This window comes from Grammomys surdaster, unplaced genomic scaffold, assembly GCF_004785775.1.
Source record: "Grammomys surdaster isolate TR1022 unplaced genomic scaffold, NIH_TR_1.0 138, whole genome shotgun sequence".
Classification (NCBI taxonomy): domain Eukaryota; kingdom Metazoa; phylum Chordata; class Mammalia; order Rodentia; family Muridae; genus Grammomys; species Grammomys surdaster.
Window position 1 is genome coordinate 375,888 of NW_021604596.1, and position 11,914 is coordinate 387,801.

An 11,914-nucleotide genomic window follows, 5' to 3' on the forward strand; every position below is an offset into this window, starting at 1 on the left:
AGGGAGGGAGGGAGGGAGGGAGGGAGGGAGGGAGGGAGGGAGGGAGGGAGGAAGGAAGGATGTAAAGAAAAGAAATGTGTTCATCCACTACCATACTTTGATTTCTAGTTTTGTTCAATTTATGGAACAAACAGCATTACTATTTCTCACAATCAAAAGCTGACTTTCACATCATTCTCCCTTTTTTATTTAATTGTTTTTATTAACAACACACATTAACTACACAAAGGAGCTTACTGTGGCATTTCCAGATCAATGAATCATGTACTTTGATCATAGTCACTGCTGCTACTGCTGTTAGGCCTCTTCTCCCTCCTCCTCTTCCCATTGCCCTTCTACATCTCTTATGTTTCCCTTTATTGTGTCATATTCTATTTTATTATTTAAAACACACTTTATGTGTCAAAGTGACTCTCAAGGTGTAAGGACCCTTGCTGCTGAACCTGATAACCAGAGTTTGACCCACATGGTGAAAGGAAAAAGTATCCACTCCCATGGGCTGACATTTGACATCCATATGCTTGTCAAAGTACACATATCTGGAGCCCTCTCCACCCCAACCAAAAAGAATACAAATGTTAGAATTGTTTTAAATATATAGTTTCAACGTAAGAGAAAACATGATATTTTGTCATCTCTTTTGCATGCATATGGGTAGAATGTATATGTGCTTATGTGTTTGCATGAGTGTGTGCACATACATGTGTGCCTGTGGAGGTCTCAAGTTCATATCAGACATCTTCTGCAATGGACCTCCACTTTATTTGTTGAGGCAAGTCTCTCATTGAACCTGACCCTCACTAATTCTGGGTAGTCTAGCTAGCCAGCTTGCCCCCGAGCTGTGATTACAGGTGACCACCACACTTGCCTGTTTTTTTTTTCTTTTCATTTTATTTTGAGATTAATTATATCATTTCTCCCCTTTCTTCCCACCAAGGTCTTCATATGCTCCTCCTTGCTTTTTAAATTTTTGACCTCTTTTTTCACTAATTGTTATTACATGCATACTTGTATATCTACATGTTCCCAAATATTAGCTGGCTCTTATGTGAGTTCTGGGAATTCAAACTCCAATTCCTCATAATTGCACAGACATGTTTTATCTGCTGAGCCATCTCCAGAGCCTGGTATTTGTCCTTCCAAATCTGACTTCTTTCCCTCATTATGATGATCTCTAGTTCTATCCACTGTCCTGCAAATGGCACAATATCACTCTCCAATATGGCCAGCTATGGAGGTCAGTTGGCAGAGTGCTTGCCTAGCATGCAAAAGACCCTAGGTTTCATCTCCATAAAACTGAATGTGGTGATACAGATCAGTAATGATATGCACTTGGGAAATGAAGGCAGGAAGACCAAAATTTTAAGGGCATCCTTAACATTGAGTTTGAGGCCAGCCTGGACAACATAAAATCCTGTTTCAAATATAAAAAAAAATTTATTGTCTATATATACCTCATTTTCTTTATCCATTCATATAATGGACATCTGGGCTGAGTCTAAAATTGGACTTCTGTTCAAAGTGTTCTTTCGGATTAACAAAGTACAAGCATTCACAGATAAGTACGATCATGTGGTTCATATATACACTGTATTATGATTAAATAAAGATTTTTAGCATTTTTACAATTTTAACATTTACCATTTTCTTGTGTTAGGAAGCTTCAAATTGCTATTAGTTCTTTATGATATGTATGAAATATTGTGAATTATAGTGACCCACTATATTACAAAATATAAGACCCTACTCTTCCAGTGTGGCTTTGGTACCCATTATCCAAGCTGATCCTAATGATACCACATCAATATTTGCTTCTATGGTCTGTGATCTCAATAGTTCCATTGGTTTCCATTTATCTTACCTATCTTGTAAAACTTTAAATCTGGAAGATTGCCATCATCACCATTCCACAGCTATGGCCAGTTTTATAAGGTGGAAGAGAAAACACACAACATACTATTTTGGTGCTACTATAAATACAAAAATATTAACACTAACATGGAAAATATCATAATGCCTGGGCATTTTCCTTTTGTTTTATGCTAGTCAGTTGACTCAGTGAAGTCGTTTTAAGCCTGTTTGATATTTTCTCAATTTCTACATTTTGTCATTTCCACTTCTAGCTCCACTTCCTGTTGCTGTGATAAAATACCTTGAAAAAAGCAATGGGTGGGAACAGGAGTTAATGTGGCTTACAATTCTAGATTGTAGTCCATTACTGCAAGAAGTTAAGGCAGCTATTTATACCTATAGTCAAAGCAGAGAAATAAAACCCTCACACATTTACACACTCAAGTCCTCTTAAAACTTTCCCAGTACTTCTTGAGAAAACTGTAATCTAGGCTGAAGTTTTAGGGATCTAGTTGGCATAATTTCACATATTTTAATCTGTTTTAAATTTCTTCCAATTCTGCTGATATTTTCTATCTCCCAATCTGAGATCCTTTCCCCATACATCTTCCTGTTTAGTAACCTTATTTCTACAGTATACCAAGAAGTCCCTCTATCTTCGATGTCTTTTTCTAGGGAATCCTTCCTTTGGTATTTGATCATATGTACAGTTCTCTGAACTATATAGAAATCCCTTGCCTAACCTTCACTATCCCTTCCTCTTAGCAGAAGGAGACATCTGTATTATGTTTTTCTGTAACATCTTACCTTCAACCAGCTCTGTGTTGTTTTTCTGCAATATCTTACCTTGAATTAGCTCTGAATTATGTTTTTCTGTAACATCTTACCTCTAACCAGCTCCCTGGACTATTTGGAACCTTCATATGTTGTCATCATTCTGTGGCTCTTTCTCTTGAAAAGTCACAATGACCCTTTGTTATTAGATCCGAAAGGAATGCTTTACATAATCTTGAAGTGGAAAGAACTTGGAACCACTCAGAGATGTGAATCTATTTTACAACTTGGGTGGGTGTGTATATGTGTTAATTTTGTTTTGTTTTGCGGAGAGTGAGCAGGAGGAATAAGTTCTGGCTCCATATAACCTTTGTTGGCCTTCAACTTGCTATGAAGCTCAGGATGGCCTCAAACTCATAACGATCTTGTCTCAGCCTCAGCCTCTCAAATGAATTACTATGTTCATAAATAACATGAATAGAGATCATATACATCTGATAAAATTCAACTCATCTATTGATATGTGCTATTAACAGAAAATACAAAACTTCCAGAATGTATCTAAGATTTATTTATTTATTGCATAGTGTTCTGCCTGCATATGTGCCTGTAAGCCAGAAGAGAGCACCAGATTTCATTATAGATAGTTATGAAACCACGTGGTTGCCGGGAATTAAACTCAGACCTCTGGAAGAGCAGCCAGTGCTCTCAACTATCTGAGCCATCTTAAGCCTCAAATGTAAATAGTATAGAAACAATAATGGCTGTGTATTAAAAAAAAACTGATAGGGTTTTTACATTTTCAGCATAAACAAGTAAGTCATTGAGATCAGTATATTTTACCTGATTTCAACATTTTACAATGCACACATATATCAAAAGATCATATGGTCACATTTATACCTCCTATGGATTGAGTCTAAACTGTCTGCCATAGGCTTCTATTGTGAATTCTCAGTCCCCAGCTTACAGCAGTATTTTGAAGGTATGGAGCCTTTAGCAGGAGGATTCTGGCTAGCATAAGAAAATCACTGGGGACAGGCATTGTGGACATTACAACCACTTCTGGTTCCAGATCATCTGTCTCTGCTCCCTAGTCTGACTTAATGCAAACAGCTGCTGTCTCTCAATCATCCCATAGCCATGCATCCTATAGGATAGGTGGTACCTACCGTTCTGAAACTGTAGCCAAATAAACGTTCCCTCCCTTAAATTACTTCTCTATTTTAATCACAGTAATGCAAAAGTAACTAATAAGATGTTCTATAAATATGTAAAATTTCTAACACCTAAAAGCAAATTTAGTTTACATAAAATGAATATTAATTCTGTAATAGTATATAAAAATAACTTTTGTCCATATAATGCTTCAGGTTGTTGGCAAGTTTTATCATACCTATATCTTTTTAAATTTTGACAAATAACTAAGTTTATTTGTGAAGTCTTGATGTATTTTCTATCATGAAATCCTAGTCATTGGGTTAATTCCTACAGCTTATATGGTCCACCAGCTTTGAAGGTAATTCTCCCTCTGGTGACACAAAAGATACACAGTATGGAAACAAAAGTGACAAGTGGGATTTTCTAACAGACAGGACATAATGTGGCAGTACAGCTGGGGCTAGGGTGCAAGATAGAAAACAGACAAAACCAATGAGGAGGGAAGAAAGGGAGACAGAGGCACAGAGAGGGCATACAGCTGGTGAAATATATAACAGAGGAAGATAAAACGGGTAAAGAAGTGTAAATGGAAGGGGAGGAAAAAATGGAGGAGGAGGAGGAGCAGGGAAGGCAGTAGGGATGGGGGAATAGGATGCTCAGACGACCAGGGACAGAAAAACCTCATAGTAGCTGCAGATCATATTTTTAATTTAAAAATTATCATAATGAAGATTAAAATACACCTTCTGTTCATTCTTCAGTGGCTGGCTAATTGGTATAAGTATCTTCACACCGTGTGAAGCCACTGGCATCTTCCACAGGAAGACTTGCCTCATTTCCCAAATAGAAACTCTTCTCCTACTTCCCAGTAGGAAGAGTACACTAACTCTTCCTTCATCTTCCCAGGTTAGGGTGTCCATTGTTCTACTTTCTGCTTCTACAAATTTTACTACCCTAGAGACAGCTGTATATAGAAATAGATACCATTTGTCTTTTATGACTAGCATATCTTACTCAACAAAATGTTTCATTCATGTTGTACTATGCCAAAAGTCCCTTCCTTTCTAAGGCTGATTCCTATTCTAGCCACAGGTAACCCAACAAGGTAAAGGGTGAAGTTGCTGGCAACTCATTGCCCACTCTTGTCCCTTCATAGGTCTCCACTGAAAGCGGATGATTGCTTGTAGCACACGGATAGTTGCAGTAGACACGGAGCATGGAGCCAGGAACAGAAATCCATCTGTGCCTGGGAATTGAAGTCATCATCCTGGCTCCAGTCAGCCTTGCTGCTCACATTCAGCACTGTGGTCCTTGTTCTCACTCCTGAGAAGAGATTAAACTCAAGATGAATCCATTTCAACCGACAGAACACAGAACGTACGATGTGTGTGTGTGTGTGTGTGTGTGTGTGTGTGTGTGTGTATCATATGCTATAGGCAGTGTTATCCTGAGCAGGAAATCTTAGGATGTGTGAGAAAGTAAGCTAAGCAACCTAAGGGATTAAGATAGGAAGCAGTGTTCTCTACATTTCCTGTTTTAATTGTTTTAGTTCCTGCCCAGACTTTTCTCAAGGATAAACTGTGTTTAGGTGTTCTTTCTTCCTCGAGTGGCTTTTTTTTTTTTTGTCAGAATGTTCCATCACAGCAGTAGAAATCAAATTAGAACACTGGCTGATTTTTTTCTAGTATATACCCAATAGTATAGCAGGAATGTTTATTCCTCTGACCTGGCCCGTGCAGCTCAGTCAACGGAGTCTACAAGAGAGAGAGAGTTGGGATGGAGGGACAAGAGACATAAAGAATGAAGCCAAAACAGAGTTTTCTGATCAAGGCTGGTTTCTTGAAAGAAAATCATGGGTCTATAAGCACAAGCAGGAGAATGCAGCTGGAGACACTTTACTACGTGTGTCTTGCAGCTGGGGACACTAAACAAGTCAGAGTGTGCTCAGCTGTTGTAGGCATCATGATAGAAAAACAAGTCTCTTGTCAGGGTGGAAAAGTATCAACCTGCAAATATAAGGCTCGAGATGGGCGAGATGGCTGCAAAGATGACAGCCACTTTCTGCTATGAGTTGGCTCCCAACATCCCTCAGTTAGAATGCCTTTCAACAAGAAAAGAAAAAAGTTCATATGAATTCAAGCTGTAAAGAGTCACAAGGGCAAGGCCTGTTCTCATGAGTTTAGAATGTATACCAGTGGTTCTCAACTTTCCTAATGCAACTGTGACCCTTTAATACAGTTCCTCATGCTGTGGAGACCACCAACCATCAAATTATTTTCATTGCTACTTCATGACTATAATTTTGCCACTGTTATGGTAATATAAATAATCTATTTTCTTACAGTCTTAGGAGACCTCTGTGAAAGACTCATTCAACCTCCTACCCTACAAGTGGTTGTGACCCACAGGTTAAGAACCGCTGCTGCATAGTCATGAGGACAACATGTGCTTGGAAATATCCTCTGAATAGTAAGACAATCTGAAGTATACCCAATTCTATTTACTACACCCAGGAATGACAGGAATCTCCATTCCAATAACGATTTTGTACTTAGAGGGCTGAGGTCACCGAACTCTCGCCCTCTTTCTTGGGAGTTTTCTTATAGTCAGAATTTTCCTTATACAGCTTCACTTCTCTGACATGATCCAAGGAGAGTAACCTCCAGTAGCACCCCTAGGAATGATCTTTTATAGGACCACAGGATTCACACACCCCACAGGACACATGCTCATCCAGATTCCTATCCCTGCAACTAGGGTCTCAAATTCCTTGGGACAGTAGCAATCATACCTCACACCCTACACTACCATATGCTCACCCCTGAAACTAATCTCCACCCACAGTCAACTCAGTTGCCTCATAGCTTTGTCTCTGCCCATCATCCTGTCCCGGAACTAATCCCCACTGCAGCCACTTCCTCAGAATTATTTCCCTGCTATTACTTAACCAGCCCCCCTATGCTTGTTCCAGGTTCTGTCATGGTCCGTTCATCAACAGTCTCCCGACGCCAGGGCCGCCCCGGGTCTCCTTGGCTAACCTATCCCGAAATCCAACTACGTACATAGTCACTAAACAAACTGGGCAGAACACTTACAATCCGGAGGGGTTCCCGGACGCGGAATCTCCCCACTAACCCGACCCTGAAACCTGGACGAACTTTTGGGCGGAAGTGAATCGCGAGACAGCCAGCACAGGGCCGGAAGTGGAAGCGCGGGGTGAAACTGAAGGAGAAATCCGGCTGCAGAAAGCTGGTGTGATTGTTCTTTGGAATGGGCGTCTTCGGCGGCTGGGAGGGGCGATTTAGTGTGTTCTGGGATTTTTAGTCGGGTCGAGAAAGAGCTCTGGCCGGCAGCGTCCTTGGCCTAGAGTCCCTGGCCTCCTGCTACCTCCCGGAAGCCCCAGGCTGCTTCCGCAGCCAGCGATAAAACCGGAGCTCCTCCCGCTCACAGCTCTGGGGATGCTTTTTGTTCTCACAGGAGGCGTGGCTGGCTGTCAGCCCTAGAGTGGAGATCCTGGGCCCTGTTCTAGGTCCTGAGTTGCAAGTTGCCTTCAGGGCAAATTAGCACTTGTGCTAGGGTGGAAATCATTCAAGCTCTGTGAACTTCAGCCTCGTCACATTTAGGACCTCTAAACTACAAGGCTTGTTTACTGCACGTGGAATCACCAAAAGATCTGTCTCCAGTCAATAAGTTGAAGAATTGAATGGACACGTCATCCCAGCTTCTGCTGAGCTTGTGCCTGAATAGATATCAGGTAATTTCGTTTTCCCAACCAAAATCTGGGCTCTTATTACACCTTTAGTCTCCAAAAACACGTGGAGGACGGTGGGGTATGAATTTTTTTTTTTTCCTGTCACAGTTTGGATGTTTGCTGTAAAAGGACTCAGCATCAATCTTTGTGCCTTATTTTCCAGACAAGAAAAACATCATGCAAACTCAGATTTGTGTTGGAACCTCAATGTCGTGTTGAAAACGCCTCAATGTCCACCTATCCTCATTAATCTATTAATTTCATGTAACCAGGTGAGTACAGTGTGGAATGTGAAGTAATGGAGTTCCAGCTGATCCTTCAGTATGGAGGGAACTCCTCCTATAGGGCTTTTCTTTTGCTTGTAACAGGCTGTAATTCTAAGGATGTAACCTCTTCAAAATAAGAGTTACCTCAAGAAGCTGCATTAATATTTGATAGATTATATTCAAGGGATGGATAGTAAGGTGTGTAATAAGTAAATGTAGTTAAATGCAAATTACACAAAATAAGCATAATTATCCATGACTATGAATAAGCATATAAATGCTGAATTTTCTTGTATATACACATACCAAAAATTTTAGGATTTTATATTAAGTAAAAATATATGGGATATTTATATGTATTTTCAGTACTTACATGTCTGTAGTAAATGCTAGAACTATTCAATGACCTTCTTCAAGCATTCTGTGTGACTTCTAAAAAGCCTGTAAATCTTCATGAAGTTTTAGAATAAAGGAGTGTGTATGAAAAAGATGTCTTGAGTTTCCTTACATTAGTATCAGAAATTTAAAAATGGAGTAGATTAGCTACTAGATATTTATAAGATTGAAAAGATTTAGAAGAGTATCAAAGAACAAGGCTGTCCTTCCAACCTTTCCTCCTAATAGGAATTTAGCATTCTGAATTTCTGAAATAGCACTATGATTTTTTTTATAATGCAGAAAGGTATTTATTAGCTGTATGTATTTGATTTCTTTTATTCAAAGCTGGGCATTGAACATTTGTTGAGGACAAGTTAGGCAAGAGCTCTACTACTGAGTTGCATTCCTACTTCTGCCATTTTTTTATTTTAGCTCTCCTGTAATTATATTATGGGAATATTTGGTTATTATGTAATGATATTCATTACTACACACATTAGGATGATCAAGATCCTCATTTTATTCAAGGCTGAAGAATTTTCTAGAACAGAGGACATTGAGGATTCAGAGCAGTCCGGACAATCTAGGACAGTTGGTCACTTTCATGAGCTGGTCCCTGGGTCTAATTCATGAGGCCCAAAGCAGACTTTGTCCTGTCTTCATGGAATGTACATTCTAATGAATAAGACAGCAAAGACGAGAGTAGTGAGGACTGAAACTAAGGAGGTAGCAGAGGAAAGGAGTAGTAATTGGTTTGTAAGATAATAGTGCCTAGTATCTCAAATTTCTATAAACAATGTCTTCAGATGACATAGAAACATCATTCTCTCTAAGTTCTGGAGCTTAGAATTTCTAAGTGCCTCTGGCAGCTTTCCTCCAAGCTTTTGAAAAAACCTTTGCCATGTTACCCAAACTATTCACATTTCCTTGATTTGAGATTCTTTCCTCTAACGCACACACACACACACACACACACACACACACACACATACACACACAGTATAGGGTCTCATTCTATAAAGCCCTGGATGGCCTTCAACTCATGGATTCTCCTGCCTTTGCTCCTGAGTGCTTAAAGGTATGCACCACTATACCTGGCAATCACCCTCCACTTTTAAAACCATCAAAGTGGGAACTTCACCGTTCTATGCCTCTGTATTTGTCTGCCTTTCACCCTGTCTCTATCTCTTTCTTTCTATCCCCTCCTGTCTCTTGCTGTTCTGTCTCCCTTCCCACATCCCTCACCTTCTTTCACTCCTATGCTTTTTGTTGTCAGATCTCAAATTGTGACTCCATTCTCTTTCCCTCTTGTATATATCAATTTGTATAACCCAGGATAATCTCCAAACTCAAAGCTATTACCTTTCTTATATCTTCATATGTCTTCTGCAAAGTATGGAGACATACTTGTAGATGCTGCAGATTAAAAGTGAGGCATGTTAGGTGTGAGAAGAGTTATGAATCTATCATCTGAACAGGCCCAGGAGCCAAAGACTCCCTAAAACTCTATCTTAGCACTTTGTGTTTATTCGTAAGTGTTTATGCTCTGTCCCTGCACCATATACCCTATAGTGCTTTCCTTTGGATTCATAATCAACCAAACCCTAAGAAGCTGCCTTTATGATGCTTATTTCATCCTTCCTATAAAAAATTCATATATCATCATATATACATTTACTACTTTCTTTGTACCTTGATTTTTTTTTCCATTTAAATTAGAGATAATTTCTGTCAGTACCTAGAGACGTTTTCAGGTTCGTTTTTGTGTTGTTTCTGCTTTATGTTTCTTCATTATGGAGGTAGCCTAAAATTTTATTTAACCTTTCCCATTTGATAATTATTTTTATTTATTTATTTTTATTTTTAGTTACCTTTTATTTTTATGTGTGCTACTGTGGAAGTGAGAGGACAGTTTGGAAAGTTTGTTCACTACTACTATGTGGCCTGTGTTTGTTTTGTTACATTTATTTATTTTTGTGTGTGGCTGTTATGTGCCATAGTATCTGGTAGGAGGACAGCTTGCTAATCCTCATCTTCTACTGTGTGGATCCCTGGGATAAAGAAAAGTTGTGAGGTTTGACAGCAAGTGCCTTTACATGCTAAGCTATCTCCCCAAACTCATTTATGATTATTTTAATTATTTGCTACTATAAATACAAGCAGTAATCTTATCCTAGTATTTTGATACTTGAATATCATTGAGATAATTCTTAGAAATGGGTTTGAAAGGATAAAAACTAAATGCTAACAGATTCATTTCATAAGAGCTGTGGTCAGATGTGTATGATAACGCTTTTCCAAGTGTCCTCAGCAAAGCCTGTAGTCTTCTGTGGTTTTGTTCATGGAACAGACGAGAGATAATGCCAAGTGACAGTAGTCCGAGTTATAGTCGTCATCATTAGTTCACTGGTATTGTTCCAGCAATGGAAGTGGTGAACAGTAGATGTTACCATGTGAGGAACAAGTAGGATAAGAGAAAAGGAGACATTATGAGAAATATTGGCAAGTATAGGGAAGCAGACTGGACTGTAACTAGAAATAAAACATACTTAGGCGCAAGGCTATTTCATGACAGAGGATGCTACCTGGTTTGAATGGCAAGATGAAGAATTTAAAGGAAAAAGATAATATGAGACCATCAAGAGTGGGTGCATCACCAAAAGTAACCCTCAACATTGGTGATTGATCACTAATACTTGGAACTCAAGACACTACTTGCAGGAACTTCCATAGCTCACAGAATATCAGATCCAGGCAGCTTTGCGTGTCTGATCCGTTTCAGGCAGCTAGTCTAGTCTGTCTTCTTAGCAGTCCTTACTGATAATATAACTCTGAAGAGACACAGGTCTTGTAAATCTGCTCCCATTTTACAAATGTCTCCTGAGTTGTTTATTTCCTATACTTAAGGAGCCTCCCCGTAGAATTTCCACTGTCTTAATAAGCCTTCTTTAGAACTTCATGAGTCTTAGCAAGTCAAGACAGAAATCCCTTCACTCCACCAATAAAGTGTTTCCCAGGCTGTGTGAATCTTTCAAGAAAGCTAACCAAATCCAAGAAAGGAATCATGGGAACTCCATTTATAGCCACTGGGTCAAAAGCATAGGGAAACCCACTGAGTGACAAGTGCCATCTAAAATTGGGATATGGGTGCACGTCTAAGAGTGTATTCAAGCAGATCATGCTAGAGGTGAATCGAATGCATAGACTCCTAGCTGGTAAGGACTTCAGAATTGCTTGATTGCTTGAAGTTGGGAGAATTCTTGATGTTGATGTGAGAGAGAGAGTGTGTAGAGAGAGAACAGATCTTACTACCCCATAAACAACCTGCCAAGCAGAATAAAGCCTGAGGGAAGAAGATACAATGTGTATTTTGAAGAAGGCAAAGATGGAAAAGCTGAAAAAGGCTCACCCTTCAACACCCCTGGGAAAGGAGAGGGGCTGTGTAAACTTTCTATCTTCTGTTGATTGTAGAGTGCTGTCCTGGGTTTCTGTGGGAGTCAAAAGTATATCTGGCCCATCTACTGCCCTGTGTTCAAGAGCTCTGATATTGGAATCAGGATGGCAGCAACTCTCATTCCTCTAATATATGGTAAGTCATATATTACCATAATATATGGTAAGTCACTGGGTCCTAGCAGCCCTTAGAGCTAGGCCTTAGATTCAGAAGCCCCAAGTGCACAGTTCAGTTCAGAAAGGGGTAGGGACTGGGTAGCAATTAAGGAGGCTCAGGCCT

General features: G+C 39.6%; 1 protein-coding gene and 2 long non-coding RNA genes across 4 annotated transcripts in view; 1 reads left to right on the forward strand and 2 right to left on the reverse strand.

Moving 5' to 3' along the window:
• The window catches only part of Mbd3l1 (methyl-CpG binding domain protein 3 like 1), a 5,145-nt gene extending 2,264 nt beyond the window's left edge, over window positions 1-2,881 (reverse strand). The window contains exon 1 of one of the 2 annotated variants that reach the window (XM_028763378.1): window positions 1,999-2,881. The gene's annotated coding sequence lies outside the window, so the exon portion shown is untranslated. Of the gene's footprint in view, window positions 1-1,861 lie in introns of both variants that reach the window. The other variant, XM_028763376.1, reaches the window with a different exon arrangement.
• Window positions 2,882-3,181: 300 nt separating this feature from the next.
• LOC114617773 lies at window positions 3,182-7,203 on the reverse strand. The gene is made up of 2 exons (XR_003710866.1): window positions 6,882-7,203; window positions 3,182-5,109 (listed from the first exon to the last, which is right to left on the reverse strand). It is a non-coding gene; the product is annotated as an uncharacterized LOC114617773 (long non-coding RNA).
• Window positions 7,204-7,295: 92 nt separating this feature from the next.
• LOC114617774 lies at window positions 7,296-11,708 on the forward strand. Its single transcript, XR_003710867.1, has 3 exons — window positions 7,296-7,540; window positions 7,701-7,809; window positions 11,653-11,708. It is a non-coding gene; the product is annotated as an uncharacterized LOC114617774 (long non-coding RNA).
• The last annotated feature ends 206 nt before the right edge of the window (window positions 11,709-11,914 follow it).